Consider the following 6,872-nt stretch of genomic DNA (forward strand, 5'->3'; position numbering starts at 1 on the left):
AAGAAACTTTGTGTTCCCAACATGCTAGGAGAAGAACGGCTTTCAGACACACTTATCTTTAAGAACTGAGCATGTGGGGAGAAGTTCCTTCATGTAGCACAAAGGGAACGGTATACAGGAGAAACACTAACTCTGCTATCTCAGTGTGTTTCCAAGTGCTGGTTTGAAGTTCCTGCCATTTTCAACTTAAACTCGATTTGGTGCTAGTACCTCCGCATATATATGTATGAAGTGTAGTTGGCAACTGGAAAGAAACTTTGAGTTCCCAACAAGCTATTTAAAGCTCAGATTTCACACACAATTGTCTCTCATAACTGAGCATGTGGAGAGATGTTCCTTCATCTAGCACAAAGCGAATGGATTGCAGGTGAAACAATTACTCTGGATTCTCAGTATGTTTCCTTGTGCCGGTTTGAAGTTCGTGCATATTACACTGTAAAACCGAGTTGGAGATAATAAATCCCCGTATAAATGTATGTAATGTAAATTGCAACTGAAAAGAAACTTTGTGTTCCCAACAAGCGAGGTGAAGGACGGCTTTAACACATAAATAATTCTCAGAACTTAGCATGTGCAGCTACATTCGTTCATCTAGCACAAATGGAACGGATTGCAAGAGAAACTCTAACTCTGATTTCTCAGTTTATTTCCTAGTTTAGGTTTGAATTTCCTGCATTTTGCAGTGTAAAAGAGATTAGATGCTAGTACATCTGCAGATAGATGTATGTAGTGAAGTTTGCAACTGAAAAGTAACTTTGGGTTCCCAAAAAGCATGGTGAAGGATGGCTTTAACACATAAATAATTCTCAGAAATTAGCATGTGCAGAGACGTTTGTTCATTTGGCAGAAATGAAACGGATTGCAAGACAAACACTTACTCGGGTTTCTTAGTCTGTTTCCTATTTTCGGTTTGAGTTCCTGCAATTTTCAGTGTAAAACCGTGTTGGAGATAGTACGAACCATTACATACGTATGTAGTGTAGTTTGCAACTGAAAAGAATCTTTCTGTTCCCAACAAGCTAGTGGAAAATGGGCTTTCACACACACATACTTCTGAGATCATTGCAAGTGGAAGGCGTTCGTTCATGTAGCACAAATGGAACGGTATACAAGAGAAACAATTACTCTGCTATTTCAGTGTGTTTCCAAATGCCGGTTTGAAGTTCCTGCCATTTTCACTGTAAAGTAGAGTTGGAGCTAGTACCTCCGCATATATATGTATGAAGTGTAGTTTGCAACTGAAAAGAAAATTGGTGTTCCCAACAAGCTAGGTGAAGTATGGATTTCACACAAAATTGTTTCTCAGATCTGTGCCTGTGGAGAGACTTTCATTCATATATCACAAAGGGAACAGATATTAGGAGAATTAATTACTCTGCTTCCTCAGAATTTTTCCTAGTGCTGGATTGAAGTTCCAGCAGTTTTCACAGTAAAACCGAGTTGGAGTTCATAATTCCCAGTATATATGTATATAGTGTAGTTTGCATCTGAAAAGAAAGTTTGTGTTCCCAACAAGCTAATTAAAGGACGGATTCCACACACACTTGTCTCTCAGAAATGAGCACTTGGAGAGACGTTCATTCATCTAGTACAAAGGGAAAAGGGAGCAGGAGAAAAACTTATTCTGATTCTCAGTCTGTTTTCTAGTGTCAGTTTGAAGTTCCTGAAGTTTTCACTCTAAATCCGAGTTGGAGCTAGTACCTCCCCATATATATGTATGAATTGTTGTTTCCAACTGAAAAGAAACTTTGTGTTCCCAACTAGATAGTTAAAGGACAGCTTTCAAACGTACTTAGCTCTCAGAACTAAGCATGTGCAGAGACTTTGTTTCATCTAGCACAAAGGGAATGGATTGCAGGAGTAACGTTGTCTCTGTTTTCTGTCTCTTTCCCAGTGCCGAATTCAACTTCCTGCAGTTTTCACTTTAAAATCGAGTTGGAGAAAGTACCTCCCTACATATATGTATGTAGTGTAGTTTGCAACTGAAAGAAATATATGTTTTTCCAACAAGCTATATGAAGTACGGTTTTCACACACACTTATCTCTCAGAACTGAGCATGTGGAGAGATATTCATTCATCTTGCACAAAGGAATGGGTTTTAGGGGAAACACTTACTCTGGTTTCTCCGTCTGTTTCCTAGTGCCGGTTTGACATTCCTGCCTTTTTCACTGTAAAGTAGATTTGGAGCTGGTACATCTGCATATATATTTATGAAGTGTAGTTTGCAACTGAAAACAAACTTTGTGTTCCCCAGAAAACTATTTAAAGGATGGATTTCACTCACATTTTTCTCTCAGAAATGAGCACTTGTAGAGACGTTAGTTCATCAAGCACAAACGGAACGTTCTACAGAGAAACACTTACTCTGGTTTCTCACTTGGTTTCCAAGTGCCAGTTTTACGTTCAAACAGTTTTCTCTGTAAAACCGAGTTGGAACTTCTACCTACCCTTTATATATGTATGTATAGTTGTTAGCAACTGAAAAGAATCTTTGTGTTCCCAACAGGCTAGGTGAAGGACGGCTTTCACACACACTTATCTCTGAGAACTGAGCATGTGGAGAGACGTTCGTTCATCTAGAACAAAGGGAATGATTTACTGGAGAAACACATACTCTGGTTTCTCAGGCTGTTTCCAATTGCCGGTTTGAAGTTCCTGCAGTTATCTCTATAAAGTCGAGTTTTAGCTAGTGCCTCCCAATATACATGCATGAAGTGAAATTTGCAAGTGAAAAGAAACTTTGTTTTCCCAACATGCTAGCTGAATGGCGGATTTACACACACTTATCTCTCAGAACTGATCATGTGGAGAGATATTCATTCATCTAGCACAAAGTGAATGGGTTGCAGGGAAACACTTACTCTGGTTTCTCAGTCTGTTTCCTAGTGCCAGTTTGATGTTCCTGCCTTTTTCACTGTAATACCGAGTAGGAGCTAGTAATTCCCCATACATATGTATGTATTGTAGTTGGCAAGTGGAAAGAAACTTTGTGTTCCCAACATGCTAGGAGAAGAACGGCTTTCAGACACACTTATCTTTAAGAACTGAGCATGTGGGGAGAAGTTCCTTCATGTAGCACAAAGGGAACGGTATACAGGAGAAACACTAACTCTGCTATCTCAGTGTGTTTCCAAGTGCTGGTTTGAAGTTCCTGCCATTTTCAACTTAAACTCGATTTGGTGCTAGTACCTCCGCATATATATGTATGAAGTGTAGTTGGCAACTGGAAAGAAACTTTGAGTTCCCAACAAGCTATTTAAAGCTCAGATTTCACACACAATTGTCTCTCATAACTGAGCATGTGGAGAGATGTTCCTTCATCTAGCACAAAGCGAATGGATTGCAGGTGAAACAATTACTCTGGATTCTCAGTATGTTTCCTTGTGCCGGTTTGAAGTTCGTGCATATTACACTGTAAAACCGAGTTGGAGATAATAAATCCCCGTATAAATGTATGTAATGTAAATTGCAACTGAAAAGAAACTTTGTGTTCCCAACAAGCGAGGTGAAGGACGGCTTTAACACATAAATAATTCTCAGAACTTAGCATGTGCAGCTACATTCGTTCATCTAGCACAAATGGAACGGATTGCAAGAGAAACTCTAACTCTGATTTCTCAGTCTATTTCCTAGTTTAGGTTTGAATTTCCTGCATTTTGCAGTGTAAAAGAGATTAGATGCTAGTACATCTGCAGATAGATGTATGTAGTGAAGTTTGCAACTGAAAAGTAACTTTGGGTTCCCAAAAAGCATGGTGAAGGATGGCTTTAACACATAAATAATTCTCAGAAATTAGCATGTGCAGAGACGTTTGTTCATTTGGCAGAAATGAAACGGATTGCAAGACAAACACTTACTCGGGTTTCTTAGTCTGTTTCCTATTTTCGGTTTGAGTTCCTGCAATTTTCAGTGTAAAACCGTGTTGGAGATAGTACGAACCATTACATACGTATGTAGTGTAGTTTGCAACTGAAAAGAATCTTTCTGTTCCCAACAAGCTAGTGGAAAATGGGCTTTCACACACACATACTTCTGAGATCATTGCAAGTGGAAGGCGTTCGTTCATGTAGCACAAATGGAACGGTATACAAGAGAAACAATTACTCTGCTATTTCAGTGTGTTTCCAAATGCCGGTTTGAAGTTCCTGCCATTTTCACTGTAAAGTAGAGTTGGAGCTAGTACCTCCGCATATATATGTATGAAGTGTAGTTTGCAACTGAAAAGAAAATTGGTGTTCCCAACAAGCTAGGTGAAGTATGGATTTCACACAAAATTGTTTCTCAGATCTGTGCCTGTGGAGAGACTTTCATTCATATATCACAAAGGGAACAGATATTAGGAGAATTAATTACTCTGCTTCCTCAGAATTTTTCCTAGTGCTGGATTGAAGTTCCAGCAGTTTTCACAGTAAAACCGAGTTGGAGTTCATAATTCCCAGTATATATGTATATAGTGTAGTTTGCATCTGAAAAGAAAGTTTGTGTTCCCAACAAGCTAATTAAAGGACGGATTCCACACACACTTGTCTCTCAGAAATGAGCACTTGGAGAGACGTTCATTCATCTAGTACAAAGGGAAAAGGGAGCAGGAGAAAAACTTATTCTGATTCTCAGTCCGTTTTCTAGTGTCAGTTTGAAGTTCCTGAAGTTTTCACTCTAAATCCGAGTTGGAGCTAGTACCTCCCCATATATATGTATGAATTGTTGTTTCCAACTGAAAAGAAACTTTGTGTTCCCAACTAGATAGTTAAAGGACAGCTTTCAAACGTACTTAGCTCTCAGAACTAAGCATGTGCAGAGACTTTGTTTCATCTAGCACAAAGGGAATGGATTGCAGGAGTAACGTTGTCTCTGTTTTCTGTCTCTTTCCCAGTGCCGAATTCAACTTCCTGCAGTTTTCACTTTAAAATCGAGTTGGAGAAAGTACCTCCCTACATATATGTATGTAGTGTAGTTTGCAACTGAAAGAAATATATGTTTTTCCAACAAGCTATATGAAGTACGGTTTTCACACACACTTATCTCTCAGAACTGAGCATGTGGAGAGATATTCATTCATCTTGCACAAAGGAATGGGTTTTAGGGGAAACACTTACTCTGGTTTCTCCGTCTGTTTCCTAGTGCCGGTTTGACGTTCCTGCCTTTTTCACTGTAAAGTAGATTTGGAGCTGGTACATCTGCATATATATTTATGAAGTGTAGTTTGCAACTGAAAACAAACTTTGTGTTCCCCAGAAAACTATTTAAAGGATGGATTTCACTCACATTTTTCTCTCAGAAATGAGCACTTGTAGAGACGTTAGTTCATCAAGCACAAACGGAACGTTCTACAGAGAAACCCTTACTCTGGTTTCTCACTTGGTTTCCAAGTGCCAGTTTTACGTTCAAACAGTTTTCTCTGTAAAACCGAGTTGGAACTTCTACCTACCCTTTATATATGTATGTATAGTTGTTAGCAACTGAAAAGAATCTTTGTGTTCCCAACAGGCTAGGTGAAGGACGGCTTTCACACACACTTATCTCTGAGAACTGAGCATGTGGAGAGACGTTCGTTCATCTAGAACAAAGGGAATGATTTACTGGAGAAACACATACTCTGGTTTCTCAGGCTGTTTCCAATTGCCGGTTTGAAGTTCCTGCAGTTATCTCTATAAAGTCGTGTTGGAGCTAGTGCCTCCCAATATACATGCATGAAGTGAAATTTGCAAGTGAAAAGAAACTTTGTTTTCCCAACATGCTAGCTGAATGGCGGATTTTACACACACTTATCTCTCAGAACTGATCATGTGGAGAGATATTCATTCATCTAGCACAAAGTGAATGGGTTGCAGGGAAACACTTACTCTGGTTTCTCAGTCTGTTTCCTAGTGCCAGTTTGATGTTCCTGCCTTTTTCACTGTAATACCGAGTAGGAGCTAGTAATTCCCCATACATATGTATGTATTGTAGTTGGCAAGTGGAAAGAAACTTTGTGTTCCCAACATGCTAGGAGAAGAACGGCTTTCAGACACACTTATCTTTAAGAACTGAGCATGTGGGGAGAAGTTCCTTCATGTAGCACAAAGGGAACGGTATACAGGAGAAACACTAACTCTGCTATCTCAGTGTGTTTCCAAGTGCTGGTTTGAAGTTCCTGCCATTTTCAACTTAAACTCGATTTGGTGCTAGTACCTCCGCATATATATGTATGAAGTGTAGTTGGCAACTGGAAAGAAACTTTGAGTTCCCAACAAGCTATTTAAAGCTCAGATTTCACACACAATTGTCTCTCATAACTGAGCATGTGGAGAGATGTTCCTTCATCTAGCACAAAGCGAATGGATTGCAGGTGAAACAATTACTCTGGATTCTCAGTATGTTTCCTTGTGCCGGTTTGAAGTTCGTGCATATTACACTGTAAAACCGAGTTGGAGATAATAAATCCCCGTATAAATGTATGTAATGTAAATTGCAACTGAAAAGAAACTTTGTGTTCCCAACAAGCGAGGTGAAGGACGGCTTTAACACATAAATAATTCTCAGAACTTAGCATGTGCAGCTACATTCGTTCATCTAGCACAAATGGAACGGATTGCAAGAGAAACTCTAACTCTGATTTCTCAGTTTATTTCCTAGTTTAGGTTTGAATTTCCTGCATTTTGCAGTGTAAAAGAGATTAGATGCTAGTACTTCTGCAGATAGATGTATGTAGTGAAGTTTGCAACTGAAAAGTAACTTTGGGTTCCCAAGAAGCAAGGTGAAGGATGGCTTTAACACATAAATAATTCTCAGAAATTAGCATGTGCAGAGACGTTTGTTCATTTGGCAGAAATGAAACGGATTGCAAGACAAACGCTTACTCGGGTTTCTTAGTCTGTTTCTAATTTTCGG

Source organism: Camelus bactrianus, chromosome 11, assembly GCF_048773025.1.
Source record: "Camelus bactrianus isolate YW-2024 breed Bactrian camel chromosome 11, ASM4877302v1, whole genome shotgun sequence".
In the NCBI taxonomy this organism is placed as follows: Eukaryota; Metazoa; Chordata; class Mammalia; order Artiodactyla; family Camelidae; genus Camelus; species Camelus bactrianus.